General features: G+C 41.5%; 2 long non-coding RNA genes across 2 annotated transcripts in view; one reads left to right on the forward strand and one right to left on the reverse strand.

Annotated features, from left to right (window-relative positions):
* Positions 1-17,254, forward strand: part of LOC133260338 (uncharacterized) — a 591,714-nt gene that overhangs the window by 298,766 nt on the left and 275,694 nt on the right. The window lies entirely within an intron of this gene.
* LOC133260335 (uncharacterized) lies at positions 636-11,013 on the reverse strand. Its single transcript, XR_009740756.1, has 3 exons — positions 10,856-11,013; positions 7,935-8,057; positions 636-816 (listed from the first exon to the last, which is right to left on the reverse strand). It is a non-coding gene; the product is annotated as an uncharacterized LOC133260335 (long non-coding RNA).

The raw sequence follows: 17,254 nt of genomic DNA on the forward strand, positions 1-17,254 counted from the left end.
CCAGGCAAGAATACCATTGTGGGTTGCCATTCCCTTCTCCAAGCAGGTCTTCCTGACCCAGGGATTGAACCTGGGTCTCCCACATTGCAGGCATATTCTTTACCATCTGAGTCACCAGGGAAGCCGCCATTACAATTGAGGAAACAAACACCCATTGCAAAGAAACACTACAGCAATTTCTTTGGGCCCAGCCAGTTCTCTGACAGCCTCTAAGATGGGAAGATACCATGAACTTGCTCTGCTGCAGAGTTGGCAGGAAGGGCAAGGAGGCCAGTGGTGTGACTGCCCTGGGCACTCCCTGTAAGCGGGGACGCGCGTTGAAAGAGTGACAGATTGATGGGAAAAGAGAAGTCAGTGAGGCCTGACATCTAAAAAAAGGCCTCAAGAATGGACAGAGAGGAAACGGGGTGTCAGCTGTGCTGCTGACTTTGTTGTCTTTTAATAGAGCTATATTCCAGGAAAGAGCTTCTTGAGTAAGGAAGTTCCCTGAACCCGTGCCCTGAGACATTTCAGCAGCAGGTTTTGAAAGCAGCTTTCTTTGGCTGGTTATGATAGCTTGTGCAGTAGTATCTACTTTGTCAGCTTTATACGGATGAGTTTCTTTCCAAAAAAAAAAAGAACCCAGCAATCTTGGCCAATATTTATTAGGAACTTACTAGGTGATTATTAAACATTTTCAATGAATTTCTTCATTGAAGGTATACTTGTCACACATCAGTGGAGTCCCAGGCATTGTCCTGACGGCTGCGGATACAGCAGTGAAATCAAGAGACATTGTTCCTGTCATCATAGAGCCTACTTCCCAGGGCACCAAATCTGCAACAGTACAAATTTGAAAATAAAATAAAGAATAATATAATCACAGAGATCTTTCCAAATTGGGACAGATAAAAAGTGCATAAACTCACGAAAGATTTCCACTGTATCTATGTATTGTAATTTAATCATTGCTTTATTGATGCCAAAGTGGGTTGCTTTTAGTCTCTTGCTGTCTCTTACAGTACAGTTCACATCCTTAGAGAGTATTTTTCTGCATACTGTTCTGCATGTTTATCATTGCATAACATATCCTCCTCCTTTTTCCGTAAGAAAGGGACTGTTTTTGCTATGCAGCAATTTTCTTAATATGTTTTGTTCCCATGGAAGTTTCCAGATGCCTTTTTCCTTTTGAACTATCTCTGTCATGTTTAGTCCTAGCTGGAACAGTTCCATTGTAAATGTTATTTTATTTTTTTAGACAAAGACCACACCCACACCTCTCTTTGAGAGGTCTTTCCCATCTTTGGGTTTTATGGGACCATATCCTTATGGTCCCCTTAGCCCCTTTCTCTTCTTAATAGTATCTTTCAGGCATCACTTTAAATATTTGGTCTCATCAAAAGTTTTGTAACATAAATCTTGACATTTGTTGTTAAGTTATTATTGTGCTCAGTAGTGTATGACTCTGTACAACTCTGCGACCCCATGGACTGTCCTGCTAAGCTCTTCAGTCCATGGGATTTTCCAGGCAAGAATACTGAAGTGGATTGCCATGCCCTCCTCCAAGGGATCTTCCTGACCCAGGGACTGAACCCATGTCTCCTGTGTCTCCTGCATTGGCAGGTAGATTCTTTACCACTGTGCCACCCAGGAAATTTATTACTACTTATGTTATAAATGGGATTCTCATATATTATACTTTCTAACTGGTTGTTGTTTGCATTTGTATAGGAAGTTCTTCAGGATGTTACTGCATTCTCCTACTAACTCTAATAGTTATTCAGTCTATTCTTTTGAGTTTTCCAGATACATAGTCATAATACATATAAATGCTAATTCTTACCTCTTTCTTTAATTTGAATCTTTATTTTACCTTTTTCTAAGTCAGTCCTGTCCAATGATTTTGGAGCAGAGTAGAGCTGGCAGCGGTAGAGGAGTAAGTAGCATCAAATTGACTAAAGTGTGGGGAGAGGTGTGATGTATGTAAAAGCTGGAACCTACATATAACTGGAGCATGTGGGATTTCTACTAAGCTCTCAGAATCTGGAAATAAATTGTTACATGGTTTGGAGAAGCTTGGATGCCTTGAAAAATGTCCTGTACATAGACAGTGACTTTGGCAAATCGTAGGGCTGGGGGCTCTATTGTTTGTGGCTTCTGCCGTGCATTTTGCATAATTCTATCACCAGGCTTTTCACAGCATACTGCAATCGTTTCTTCAGTTGTCATTCATTTTTTTCAGTCATCATCTGCCCAACTGTACAGTGAGCTCCTTGAAGGCAGGAATTTGTTTTCCTCTCTATATCCCCAGTTACTAGCAGAACGTCTAGAAAAGTATAGGTTCTTGGCACATACTTGCTAATGAATTACTAAATTGCCAAATGTGTGAATGAATATGCATAGATAAAGTCATGCATTTTTGTTGGATGTTGAATGAATGAGCAAATAGAGTCATGACTCCACTGGATTTCTCATGCCCCTAAACGGAAAGATTAAATGAGGCTGAGACCTTACTTCTTCTTCCTTGGGATCAGAGTTGAGGAAGTCAGTGGGTCAAATGAGCTGGCTTAGTTCCCTTGTCAGACTTCCTTTCTTCTTTCGGGATGGATGGTTTGGTAGAGACTTGATTTAGCAAGAACGTCTCCTTTACATTTTGATCAGAAATGACTTGTTTTTCTGGAAGCTGAATCAGGCATAATTTGCTTTTAAAGAACCCTAAGCAGATTTTTGCAGATCTGATCCGTATCAGTACTGTTCATCCAAAACTATTGGTCCTCTTTAGGGGTTAATATCAGCTTTATTTAGGAGTGGAGCATCTGCTGTAGAAGTGGTGAGTCTGAAATGATACTCTCTCCTGCCGTCCAAAGATGTGGGACTTCCCTGGTGGTCCAGTGGTGAAGACCTCATGCTTCCAATGCAGGGGCATGGGTTTGATCCCTAGTTGGGGAACTAAGATCCCACATGCTGTGTGGCATGACCAAAAAATTAAGAGTTAAAAAAAGATCATCACATAATGATTTTGTAATTACTTGACTACCTCTGGATAGTTTACATACATATACACATACACACACACTTAAATTAATTTGTTGCTTTTTTTTCCCATCAGAGAGACCAAATCATTGATCCTCTTTAATACCTTGTGGATTTAGCCTCCAATCTTGAGATGATGAATTCTGTCTTTTATGCTAAATGTGGCTCACTGCTAATGAGTGTGCTATGCCAAGGGTTGTGGCTGTTATGCTGTGGATTGATGTATTTTGAAAGAAACTGAGGTTGTATCTGGGACTAATGTGATACAGTTCTGCTGTGGTTGTGGGAAGAGGGAAGTATGGCTCATATACCCTCTGTTTATTTACCTTTTATGTTCTAACATTTGAAGACAGGAAATGTTTCCTAACTCAAAATCACCTCTCTCCCAAACTTTTGTCCACTATGGCCCATAACGACATCCTCCTCCTCAGAACTCTTGCAGCATATGCTTCCTGACCCATTCCAGCATAGCTTTCTGGGGGCTTCTGTCTTCTGGTCAAGCATGCATGCCTTGTCTCCCCACGTGGATGGTGTTGGAAGCGAACTTCCAATGGAAATCTTAAATGGACTTCAAATGACTCAGAGAGAATTTGCATTTTGCCATCTATGTTGTAGTCACTGGAGTAAGTTATTTAATCTCTCAAGACCTCGTTTGCTACCAGCTTTACTCTTGCCACATAATTGTGAAGATTAAATGAGATAATGTAGGTGTTTAGTACACAATGTTGTTGTGGTCACCTTGAAGGAATATAATGACCTCCAGCCTTGCAAATGTTGATTAGAACTTGTTTGAATGGCAGTGGGAAGCAAAGAGAAATACTGTCCAGGAGAGGGTGCTTTAGCTCATGATCTTTGATTATTCTGATTCATTATGTAAGGCCACTGGTCAAGTAGCAGATAACGTGTAGTCTAGTCCCACTGGTGCAGTTGTCCCAGTGGAGAGGGGCGTGTATCAGGCTGAGTTCTGCTATGAAAAGCTATAAAAAACCTAGGCAGCATATTAAAAAGCAGAGACATTACTTTGCCAACAAAGGTCCATATAGTGAAAGCTATTGTATTTCCAGAGTCATGAATGAATGTGAGAGTTGGACCATAAAGAAGGCTGAGCACTGAAGAATTGATGCTTTTGAACTGTGGTGTTGGAGAAGATGCTTGAGAGTCCCTTGGACTGTAAGGAGATCAAAACAGTCCACCCTAAAGGAAATCAACCCTGAATATTCTTTGGAAGGACTGATGCTGAAACTGAAGCTCCAATATTTTGGCCACCTGATGTGAAGAACTGACTCATTGGAAAAGACCCCGACGCTGGAAAAGATTGAAGGTGGGAGGAGAAGGGGGTGACAGAGGATGAGATTGTTGGATGGCATCATCGACTCAATGGATGTGAGTTTGAGCAGACTTTGCGAGATGGTAAAGGACAGGGAATCCTGGTGGGCTGCAGTCCATGGGGTCGCAAAGAGTTGGACATGACTGAGGGACTGAACAGAAATAACAACAACTATGTGAGTTCTTCTAGGCACTCAGTACATTTGATTCCATACTGATTAAGCTCTCTGCTGTTGATGATTTCTGCTCCTATACAAGAAGAAAAGTCTTCTAATGGGAGTGTGAGTGTTCTAACCATCATGATAATTATTTGTAATCAACTAAATGTGAAAGTTGGGCTTCTCTGGTGTCTCAGACGGCAAAGAATCTATCTGCAATACAGGAGACCTGGCTTCGATCTTCAGCTGGGGAATATTCCCTGAAGAAGGGAATAGTTACCTACTCCAGTATTCTTGCCTGGAGAATTCCATGGACAGAGGAGCGTGGTGGGCTACAGTCCATGGGGTCACACAGAGTCAGACATGATGGAGCAACTAACACTTTCACTTTCAAATGTGACAGTTAGGACAGGCTGATCATGAAAGGTGAATATTTTAGTTCCCATAATGGTAATTTTTCATTACAAATTAATCAGTTATTGTTCTAGCAGTCTCACAAACTAGGCTAATGCAGGGCCCTGAATGATGGGGCCTGTTTTTAATAAAATAAACCTACAAAGATGACCAGACTCTGAGCTATGGTGAATGTCCTAAGGTACTAAATGCAACACTGTGAGGTATTATGTAGGGCAGACTGTTTCCTTTTCCCCTTAGTATAGCCAGCATAGCCATTGGCAGAGTGTACTGAGATTCTTTTCTTGGAATGTCTACAGGTCAGAACTCCATGAGGTCATGGACTGTGAATTTGCTGTCTCTGTGCATTTATTTTCTCCCTTTGAAATTTGTCCCTTGTACCTCCTCCCAAAAGCATGGGAGGATATGAGAATCAAAATTAATAATGGATTCAGTGTTCCTTGAATACTTTGGAAATACAGTGGTGAATACGATAGACAAATCCTTGCTTTTATGAAGCTTTTATTCTATGAAGATGGATCTGCAAGTACTTTGCATTTTATAGAATGTTCTACGAATGTAATTCTTATTAGAACTCATCTTTTTTTAAAATTTTATTTTATTTTTAAACTTTACATAATTGTATTAGTTTTGCCAAATATCAAAATGAATCCATCACAGGTATACATGTGTTCCCCATCCTGAACCCACCTCCCTCCTCCCTCCCCATACCATCCCTCTGGGTCATCCCAGTGCACTAGCCCCAAGCATCCAGTATCGTGCATCGAAGAACTCATCTTTTATTACTCAGTTCAAATGTTAGATCTCTAACACCATCTCTGACTCTCCCAGAAAAACAGAAATCACTGAAATCCCTTCTGTGCTTTCATAAAACCTTATACTTCTTTTGATCAGAGCAAGCAAACTCCATATTTTGATTATCTATTTACATGTCTCTCTTCTCCATTACTTTCTAATTTCATTAAAGGCAAGAGCTCTGCCTGGTTCTTATTAAATCATTGGCATCCAGCACAGTCCTTGGAAACACAGTAGTTGCTCTTACATGTTTGCAGTACAGTTTGAGGGTGAGGTTACAGTCCTGATATGATCAACGACCAAACTATTTCCCAATCACGCCAAGTGGTCATCATTTCACCCATAGGATTTTACATAAGGAACACATATAAACTGAAATATTATTGAGTATCACTGAATAAGCATTCAGTTGCCCATTAGAGGGTCCTCTGGCCAACACTGGAATGAAGTAGGTGAGTTAGAATTGAATCCAGTGTGGAATTTCTTTGGCTCTCACCTGTGTACTCACATACTAAATTCAAAATGTGAGGGCTAGGGTCTTCATTTGTGTCTAGAGAAAGGTGAAAAGGTCAAACCCCAAGAAGATCCCGGGTTCAAGTACCCACTTTGCCAGACAGAATGAATGGAAGAGAGAAATGAGAATAACCCAACAGGAGTGGGCAGCACTGTCTTAGGTCCGAGACAGGAAGCCTCAAATAATAGCAGCCTCCAAGTGCTGCGATTTTAACAGTCATCCAGCAAAACTACAATTGCTCACGTATGGATGGCTCTGACATTCCCTGTTGAGATAAGCCAAACATTCCTGCCATGGCCAGATCCCTCTAAATGAACCCTCAGAGGTCCTCTCAGCATTGCCTGTTTCTGGATACAGTAAGTTTCCCGCATATGAATGAGTTCTGTTCCAAGAGTGCATTTGTAAGTCCAATTTGTAAGTCCAATAAAGGTAGCCTAGGTACACCCAACTAACATAGTCAGCTATATAGCACAGTAATATCATAGGTTTCTAATACTTTTCACACAAAGAATACATAAAAATCAAACACAAAAAATAAGGAAAATACTTTAAATCTTACAGCACTGCCCTTTGAAAAGTATAGTACAAGAGCTGGCACACAGGGACTGGCATGGAGTGAGCAGTCAGGAAGTTACTGGAGGAGGGGGGGTGGATGGCAGAGCTGAAGAATCTTCAGTGAAGGAGACGCAGGGCAAGCTGCAGTGTCACTCACACCTGATGCTGATGGAACGCATGTTTGCATCTTTGAAAGCTCACAACTTGAAGGTTGTGAGTACGGGACTTACTATATTTGGTCACTTATTTTCACCAAGTCACAGTTGGGGTGGCTATTTCTGCTTGGACTCCTACCAACTCTTTACATGGCGTAACCCAACAGTGCCTCACCTCATTGCTCACTGCTACCCCTCTTATCTTCTGCCTCTAGGTTCCTTTGGGAATTGGAGGTTTTGTGGAACACAAGGCTGGAAGATATATTCTTTCTCTAACCACTCACTGTCCCAGGATGCAATTGTTCGTACAGCCTCTCCCAGCACAGTTTCCAAAGATCAATTCAGCCAGCTCAGTAATGATTTATTGGTGCTCCCTCCTTCCCTGTCTTATACTTTGGGGGAGCTATGAAAGAAGCAATTCTAGCTTGGGAAGAGAAAGCTAAATGACCCTCCCCCTAGAGTTGGTTAATTAATTAATGATGAGACCAGTATTTAATGGAGTGCCCAAGTTTTCTGCACAGGAGAATCACCTGGGGATCTTTAAACATTTCTAAAGCTCAGACTGCTCCCAGACTATTTCAATCACAGCCTTTGGGGATGAGACCTAGGCAGTGATACTTTCTGAAGCTCTCCAGTGATCCCAATGTGTAGTCAAGCTAGGGGACCACTGAGCTAAGTGATAGCAGGAATAAACCAATCATTAATCTGCTGAAAATTTAAAAAATATTATTGTTCAAAAATTATGAAGAGAATATAAATTCACCATCTTTGTATCTGATGTAAGGCAATACATACTGACTGCTGACTCAAGAGAATATGTTAGAAAGGGGAAAAGGAATGTATGTATCTGCAGAAAGCCTTGAGCCACTGTAAAATAATGTCTGTCATTGGGTGTCAGCTCAGAGTGACCTTTGGCATGGACAAAGGGAGCCTGACTGAGAAATCTGAGTGCCTAAGGATATCTGTGGCTTTCTTTAACATTTGGAAATGCCCATTTTGTCTCACCTCTTATACTTGGCATTCAGAAAAGAACTCTTCATTAAAAATCCGTTGATAAGATCTCTTGGCCAGGTCATCTGCTTTCAAGGCTCCATGGCAGTTGGCTGTGCTAAAGAAGACATATTGAGGCTGCATGTTTGAAGGAAAAAAAAAAAAAAGAGGAAGTAGTAAAATAGAGTTTGAAGATGACATTTTATGTTTGTAGACAGGTAGGGCTGGGAGAAAGAAAGGTCATTTTAACCACCCTACTGCCTCCTATTCAATGACTTCTCCAATTACTGAGCTTGGAAATCAGCATGAATGTGAAAAGAATTTGGACTTTAAAGTCAGTAAAAATGGGCTCAAATCTAGATTTTTTTCTACTTATTAGACTTATAAATTTGTGCAAAATCATTTAAAATTTTTTGAGCCCATGTCATCATTTAACAAAATGGCCAAGCATTACATTTAATAGGGTAATTTGGAAGAGTACTTGGAATAATGGGGAGAAATAATCCCAGTACATAGTAACACCAAGCGAGAGTTTCATTCTCTCCTTCCTTTTTGTCATTCTTTTCCTCCACTCCCATGACTCATGGGAGTAACTTAATGTATTTGTAAAGTTGTCTTTGGACAATATGATCCTTGCACAGCTAAATAAAGAATGATGTCTGACTTTTACATTGCTTAAAATAATTTCTCAGAATTATAATTGGTATGTGCAGTAGGGTGTAGTGAACAGAGCACAGTGTCTGACACAAACATTTCTGAATCAGTGAATGGAAGTGTATTGTTTCGGGACTTAAGAGATGTGGGATCAAGTTCAGTGATGACTAAGCTGTGGTACAGGCAGGTAACATCTTTCTCATTTGAGAGACAAGAGAGATGGAGAAAATTCCCTCTGTTTTCAACTCGAAACTGCTGAGAGGCAGTTGGTGCGTGAACACTGTGACCCTTCCAGCAGCTCCTTGCTCAGCCCTCCGGCAGCGCTCACTGTTGTGTTGTTTCTAGGTGTTTGCCCTTTGGCTGAGCTCGGGCTGACTTGCATGTGCGAGGAGGTAAGAGAACAGGTCCACAGCACAGGCTTTGGAGCCAGCCGGCCTCAGTGTAATGATGTTCGGTCTTTCTCTCCCTGATGGTGTGACCTTCAGGAAGGTCCTCAGCCTTTCTGTGCCTCGGTTTTCTCCTCTGTCAAATGGGGGCAGTGTTGATATTTGTCTTTGCCTTCAGTGGTTATTAGGATAACTAACCAGGTCAAATCCTTAGGAAGCACATGGCAGGCTCCGAAAGTGTTAACTCATTCCCAGGTTTTATCTTTTGGTTTCTAGGACTTAGCTTGATGTCTGGTAAACGCGTGCACGCTCAGTCACTAAGTCGTGTTGACTCTTTGTGATCCCATGGACTGTAGCCTGCCAGGCTCCTCTGTCTATGGGATTTTCCAGGTAAGGATACTAGAGTGAGTTGCCATTTCCTCCTCCAGGGGATCTTCTTGACCCAAGGATCAAACCTATGTCTCCTGTATCTCTTGCACTGATAGGCAGATTCTTTGCCACTGAGCCACCAGGAAAGCTCCTGTTTGGTAAATGCTAAACAGAAAATGTTTGCTGGATGTATAAATGAATCATTTAAAAATATGCCTGCAGTATGTATGTACCTTATGAAAAGGATGTGATTTCTGATATGAAAGAATTGTTCCGATCATCAGGTCTCAGGAATCCCTGGCAACACTGAAAACTTATGATTTCAGAAGCTACGTTGGAGGTCAAGGGTTTTTCATTGGACAGCTTGTCATAGTACGGTTTGGAATGGGTCAGTCTGTAAGGAAAAGGCCTGGCTATCTTTATCAGGCTTCTTTATCTTTATAAGGCTTGTCTTGAATCTACATACTGAGAAGGACAGAGCCTGTCTTCATTATGTTGGAACTGTGGGGGTATCTCTTTCCTGAATGGGATGTGCACTCCTCCCCCTATGGCCCTTTTCTCCCAGCCCATTCAGTTACCAGCTGCTCCACAAGTTATCCAGATCACTAGTGTAAATTTCCAGCCTAAATACAGGGGGTGGGGTTCATGAACATTTACAGTTTGGAGGGGATAAAAGGTCTCCTAAAATTGTTTTATAGTGATATAATTCATGCACCATATAATGCACATATTTAATGTGTATAATGTTTGTTAGGATATTCACGGAGTTGTGCAACTGGCAACACAATCAGCTTCAGAACATTTTTGTCCTCACCGAGAATTCCCTATGCTCATTAGCAGTGGCTCCCCATCTTATGCAACATTTCTGTAACAAACCTCTCTTATCCTTCTCTAAAGGGGTCCAGGAATGTACACCCTTGTAAGTCATCTAATAGTTATTGAAACTGCTGTGGTTATTGAAACTACTCTTCCAGGCTTCAGTGGTAGGGAGACAACCAAGAAGGCAACCCCAGCAGCCCCAGAACTCTTTATGTTTTGGTCTGGCATCTAGAGAGATATCCCACCCCCCCACCCCCACCCCATTGAAAACAAGCTCTATGTAGTAACGGGAAGAAGCAGGAAGACATATTTGTTATATTCCTAGTATGCACCAAGCTGTCAGCTCACTCTGCCTGTAAGTGATGGACTGGCATCTCTCTGGCTTCAAAGCCTATATTTTTGAAAAGAGAGCATGACAGATAAAAACACACAGTTGAATGAGACCACTAGAAGTTTCGCTTTAGCCAGCTGTGCAAATCCCTGGATTTGCTGCATCCCAAGCCAGCTGCCTTCTACAACATGACTTCCTGTTGTTTCGAACAAAAATATAAAGTCAACACCCCCAAGACCTTTGGTCATCAGTCACCAATGTAAAGGCTTTTCTGCCCTGGATACAGTCAGCTTAGCCAATGGCATCTTTGTTAGTCGAATTTAGGGGGAGGCAGTGGTGGGGAGAAGGGGAGTCAAAGGGTAATTAAAGTGACTTACATTTCTCTCTTTCCTGCCATAATCCTGAGGATTTGAATTCTCCAACAAATCAAATTCAGTTTGAGTTTTAACCTTCGTACATGAAAAGCCAGGTTTAAAAATAGCTGTTCATGCCCCGATGATTGTAAACAAACATCGGAGGATGGAGTCGACTGAAGGGCAGCAGACATTACACATCGCTGCAGGAATGTGGAATTTAACATAAACGAAGGGACTTGGTACATATGTGCTATGTCTTCGCTTTGTATTGCCAGCAGAGTTCTTTGGGGGGAAGACTCCTCATAAAATGTTAGAGCTGCAAAGGGCTTTAGAAATCATGTAGACTTACTGCTTCACTTTAGAGACAGGGGAGCTGAGAGGGAGAAAAGGGCAGTGGTTGCATATCTAGTTAGTAGCAGAGACAAGGGGAAAATCTAGTTCTTCTGTCTCTCTAGTGATATTAAAAATATGGAAACATGCATTGAAACACCTGTGAACTTATTTCCCCATTAATTGGCATGCCACGTGGGATGGTTCAGGGCAATGGGTTTGGGATTGAGGGACTTGAACTTAAATCTCAGTTCTGCCATTTACCATATGGTGAATTGAAACAAATTGATTAACTTTTCTAAGCTTTAATTTACTTTTCTGGCAAAAATGCATAGCATCTTCTGTATCAAGTCATTGGAATGGTTAGATGGCATAACTAAGTAAATCTCATAGCTCATATCTGATACTTGGGTAATGTCCTCGGCCTTCTCTTTCCACTCATTTCATTCAGGATGTTTTTCGTCCCTTTCGTATGTTCTAGAGTTCTTCAGTAGGTCCATTCCTAACCTTCTGAGAGCAGTAATGCCGCCTTCTCCCATGTGGAAGGAGTGATCTTAAATCCTAACTGCAGTTGCTCTCATTTGCTGGGTAACTACTGCATTCCAGGAGCTTCATATAGGACTTACATCATACAGGACATAAGTCTTTCAGGGCTTATGACTGTGTTAATATCATTGAAAGCTAGTTATTATTTTTTGCCACCTTATGGATGAAGAAAATGATGTTCAAAGAGGATCATTAACAAATTCAAGATCCTACACCTTGAATTCAGGTTCTCCAATCTCATGCTCATTTCTGCACTGATGCTGTCTCTGATGAAGGCTATGATTACAGACCTGTTAATTTAATTTGATTTATTTAAAAATTATTTTTTTGTTGGAGTTAGTTGCTTTACAATGTTGCGTTTCTACTGAACAGCAAAATGAATCATTTGTATGTGTAGGTATATCCCCTCTTTTTTGGAGACCTATTTATTTTGAAAATATTAACCATAATATCCTGGAAAAGGTTTTAATGTTAGAAGAAAATAACAGTTTTAAAATCTGAGTGCAGGATTCATAGCACAGCTGTGTCATCTATGGGCTCTATGGCAATGAAAGTGAAAATGGCTCAGTCGTGTCCAACTCTTTGTGACCCCATGGACTGTAGCCCACTAGGCTCCTCTGTCCATGGAGATTCTCCAGGCAAAGATACTGGAGTGAGTTGCCATTTCCTTCTTCAGGGCATCTTGCTGACTCAGGGATCGAACCTGGGTCTGTCACATGGCAGGCAGATTCTTTATTGTCTGAGCCACTAGGGAAGCTATGGCATTGGGAATGTTAAATATTTTAACTCCTTCCACTCCCTATTTTTCCCTTGTGGTGTATTGATTGTAATAATTATATCAGCAACAAAGACAGTAAAACTATGCAGTGATGACTTAATGGAAGATGATGTGCACAGCATTCTTAGCACAGTGCTGGAGACTCTCAAGTGTGCCCTCTGCACACTTGGCCTATGGAATTTAGGTTATTTTCACAATGACCACAATGGAAGAGAAACCCTTTGTGTTCTCTCCTGTGGGACTTCCCTGGACTCCTAACCTTGTCTAGAGGTTAAGACTGCGCTCCCAGTGCAGGGGACATGGGTTCAATCCCTGGTCAGGGAACTAAGATCCCATATGGCAAAAACAAACAAAATACCCTAAACTGCCTATTCTGCCTATCCTTTCCTGCAAGATGAGTCTTTTTTTTTTTTAATTTTATTTTATTTTTAAACTTTACAATATTGTATTAGTTTTGCCAAATATCGAAATGAATCTGCCACAGGTATACCTGTGTTCCCCATCCTGAAGCCTCCTTCCTCCTCCCTCCCCATACCCTCCCTCTGGGTCGTCCCAGTGCACCAGCCCCAAGCATCCAGTATCATGCATCGAACCTGGACTGGCGACTTGTTTCATACATGATATTATACATGTTTCAATGTCATTCTCCCAAATCTCCCCACCCTCTCCCTCTCCCACAGAGTCCATAAGACTGATCTATACATCAGTGTCTCTTTTGCTGTCTCGTACAGGGTTATTGTTACCATCTTTCTAAATTCCATATATATGCGTTAGTATACTGTATTGGTGTTTTTCTTTCTGGCTTACTTCACTCTGTATAATAGGTTCCAGTTTCATCCATCTCATTAGAACTGATTCAAATGTATTCTTTTTAATGGCTGAGTAATACTCCATTGTGTATATGTACCACAGCTTTCTTATCCATTCATCTGCTGATGGGCATCTGTGCCCAGCACCCACCTCTGTTACAAACACAGTTAAGATGTTGACATTGGAGAAAGAAATTTTTTTACAAAATTATTTTATTTACTTATTCATTTTTGGCTGTGCTGGGTCTTCGTTGCTGCTTGGGCTTTTCTCTAGTTTCAGAGATAGGGGCTACTCTCTCTTTGTGGTGTATGGACTTGTCATTGCCCTGGCTTCTCTTATTACAGAGCATGGACTGTAGGGCGAACCATCTTTAGTAGTTGGGGCACATGGGCTCCAGAGCACAGGCTCAGTCGTTGTGGTGCATGGGCTTAATTGCTATCAGTTCAGTTCATTTGCTCAGTTGTGTCCGAAACTTTGCAACCGCATGGACTGCAGCACACCAGGCTTCCTTGTCCATCACCAACTCCTGGAGCTTGCTCAAACTCATGTCTGTCAAATCAGTGATGCCATCCAACCATCTCATCCTCTGTCATCCCCTTCGTCTCCTGCCTTCAATCTTTCCCAGCATCAGGGTCTTTCCCAATGAGTCATTTTTTTTGCATCAGGTGGCCAAAGTGTGGGAGTTTCAGCTTCAGCATCAGTCCTTCCAATGAATATTCAGGACTGATTTCCTTTAGGATTGACTGGTTTGATCTCCTTGCAGTCCAAGGGACTCTCAAAAGTCTTCTGCAACACCACAGTTCAAAAGCATCAGTTCTTCAGTGCTCACCTTTCTTTATGGTCCTACTCTCACATCCATACACGACCACTGGAAAACCATAGCATTGACTAGATGGACCTTGTTGGCAAAGTAATGTCTCTGCTTTTTAATATGCTGTCTAGGTTGGTCATACTTTTCTTCCAAGCAGCAAGCATCTTTTAGTTTCATGGCTGCAGTTACCATCTGCACTGATTTTGGAGCCCAAGAAAATAAAGTCTGTCACTATTTCCATTGTTTCCCCATTATTGGCCATGGAGTGATGGGACTGGATGCTGTGATCTTAGTTTTTTGAATGCTGAGTTTTAAGCCAGCTTTCCCTCCTCTTTCACTTTCATCAAGAGATTCTTTAGTTCCTTTTCGCTTTCTGTCATAAAGGGTGGTGTCATCTGTATATCTGAGGTCATATCTGAGATCATCTGCATATCAAGGCCATAAATAATAACAAAAAAGAGGCTATTTCCCCCAGTGAGTCTCGTGAGTCAAATGACTCATACGATTCATCATTTTTTCTGTTTTCCCTGGCTTCTAGCAATATCACCCTCTGTAATGTATACAGCTATTGCCAGGAGGGGCAGCAGTGAGGAGATATCCCTCATCCAAGGTAAGGAGCAGTGGCTGTGCTTTGCTGGAGCAGCCGTGAAGAGATAACCCACGCCCAAGGTAAGGGAAACTCAAGTAAGACGGTAAGTGTTGCAAGAGGGCATCAGAGGGCAGATACACTGAAACCATAATCACAGAAAACTAGTCAATATAATCACACTAGGACCACAGCCTTGTCTAACTCAATGAAACTAAGCCATACCCTGTGGGGCCACCCAAGACGGGTGGGTCATGGTGGAGAAGTCTGATAGAATGCGGTCCACTGGAGAAGGGAATGGCAAACCACTTCAGTATTCTTGCCTTGAGAACCCCATGATCAGTATGAAAAGGCAAAATGATAGGATACTGAAAGAGGAACTCCCCAGGTCAGATGGTACCCAATATGCTACTGGAGATCAGTGGAGAAATAACTCCAGAAAGAATGAGCGATGGAGCCAAAGCAAAAACAATACCCAGTTATGGATGTGACTAGTGATAGAAGCAAGGTCCAATGCTGTAAAGAGCAATATTGCATAGGAACCTGGAATGTCAGGTCCATGAATCAAGGCAAATTGGAAGTGGTCAAACAGGAGATGGCAAGAGTGAATGTCGACATTCTAGGAATCAGTGAACTAAAATGGACTGGAATGGGTGAATTTAACTCAGATGACCATTATATCTACTACTGTGGGCAGGAATCCCTTAGAAGAAATGGAGTAGCCATCATGGTCAACAAAAGAGTCTGAAATGAAGTACTTGGATGCAATCTCAAAAAAGACAGAATGATCTCTGTTCGTTTCCAAGGCAAACCATTCAATATCACAGTAATACAAGTCTATGCCCCAGCCAGTAACACTGAAGAAGCTGAAGTTGAATGGTTCTATGAAGACCTCCAAGACCTTTTAGAACTAACACCCAAAAAAGATGTCCTTTTCATTATAGGGGACTGGAGTGCAAAAGTAGGAAGTCAAGAAACACCTGGAGTAACAGGCAAATTTGGCCTTGGAGTATGGAATGAAGCAGGGCAAAGGCTAATAGAGTTTTGCCTAGAGAACACACTGGTCATTGCAAACACCCTCTTCCAACAATACAAGAGAAGACTCTATACATGGACATCACCAGATGGTCAACACCGAGATCAGATTGATTATATTCTTTGCCGCCAAAGATGGAGAAGCTCTATACAGTCCGCAAAAACAAGACTGGGAGCTGACTGTGGCTCAGATCATGAGCTCCTTATTGCCAAATTCAGACTTAAATTGAAGGAAGTAGGGAAGACCATTCAGGTATGACCTAAATCAAATCCCTTATGGTTATACAGTGGAAGTGAGAAATAGATTTAAGGGACTAGATCTGATAGATAGAGTGCCTGATGAACTATGGACTGAAGTTCATGACATTGTACAGGAAACAGGGATCAAGACCATCCCCATGGAAAAGAAATGCAAAAAAGCAAAATGGCTGCCTGAGGAGGCCTTACAAATAGCTGTGAAAAGAAGAGAAGTGAAAAGCAAAGGAGAAAAGGAAAGATATAAACATCTGAATGCAGAGTTCCAAAGAATAGCAAGAAGAGATAAGAAAGCCTTCCTTAGCGATAAATGCAAAGAAATAGAGGAAAACAAGAATGGGAAAGACTAGAGATCTCTTCAAGAAAATTAGAGATACCAAGGGAACATTTCATGCAAAGATGGGCTCAATAAAGGACAAAAATGATTAAGAGGTGGCAAGAATACACAGAAGAACTGTACAAAAAGATCTTCACGACCAAGATAATCACGATGGTATGATCATTCATCTAGAGCCAGATATCCGGGAATGTGAAGTCAAGTGTGTCTTAGAAAGCATCACTACGAACAAAGCTAGTGGAGGCGATGGAATTCCAATGGAGCTATTTCAAATCCTGAAAGATGATGCTGTGAAAGTGCTGCACTCAATATGCCAGCAAATTTGGAAAACTCAGCAATGGCCACAGGACTGCAAAAGGTCAGTTTTCATTCCAATCCCAAAGAAAGGCAATGCCAAAGAATGCTCAAACTACTGCACAATTGCACTCATCTCACACACTAGTAAAGTAATGCTCAAAATTCTCCAAGCTAGGCTTCAGCAATATGTGAACTGTGAACTTCCAGATGTTCAAGCTGGATTTAGAAAAGGCAGAGGAACCAGAGATCAAATTGCCAACATCCGCTGGATCATGGAAAAAGCAAGAGAGTTCCAGAAAAACATCTATTTCTGCTTTATTGACTATGCCAAAGCTTTTGACTGTGTGGATCACAATAAACTGTGGAAAATTCTGAAAGAGATGGGAATAGCAGACCACCTGACCTGCCTCTTGAGAAATCTGAATGTAGGTCAGGAAGCAACAGTTAGAACTGGACATGGAACAACAGACTGGTTCCAAATAGGAAAAGGAGTACAGCAAGGCTGTATATTGTCACCCTGCTTATTTAACTTACATGCAGAATACATCATGAGAAACACTGGGCTGGAAGAAGCACAAGCTGTAATCAAGATTGCCAGGAGAAATATCAATAACCTCAGATATGCAGATGACACC

This window comes from Bos javanicus, chromosome 14 (assembly GCF_032452875.1).
Source record: "Bos javanicus breed banteng chromosome 14, ARS-OSU_banteng_1.0, whole genome shotgun sequence".
NCBI lineage: Eukaryota > Metazoa > Chordata > Mammalia > Artiodactyla > Bovidae > Bos > Bos javanicus.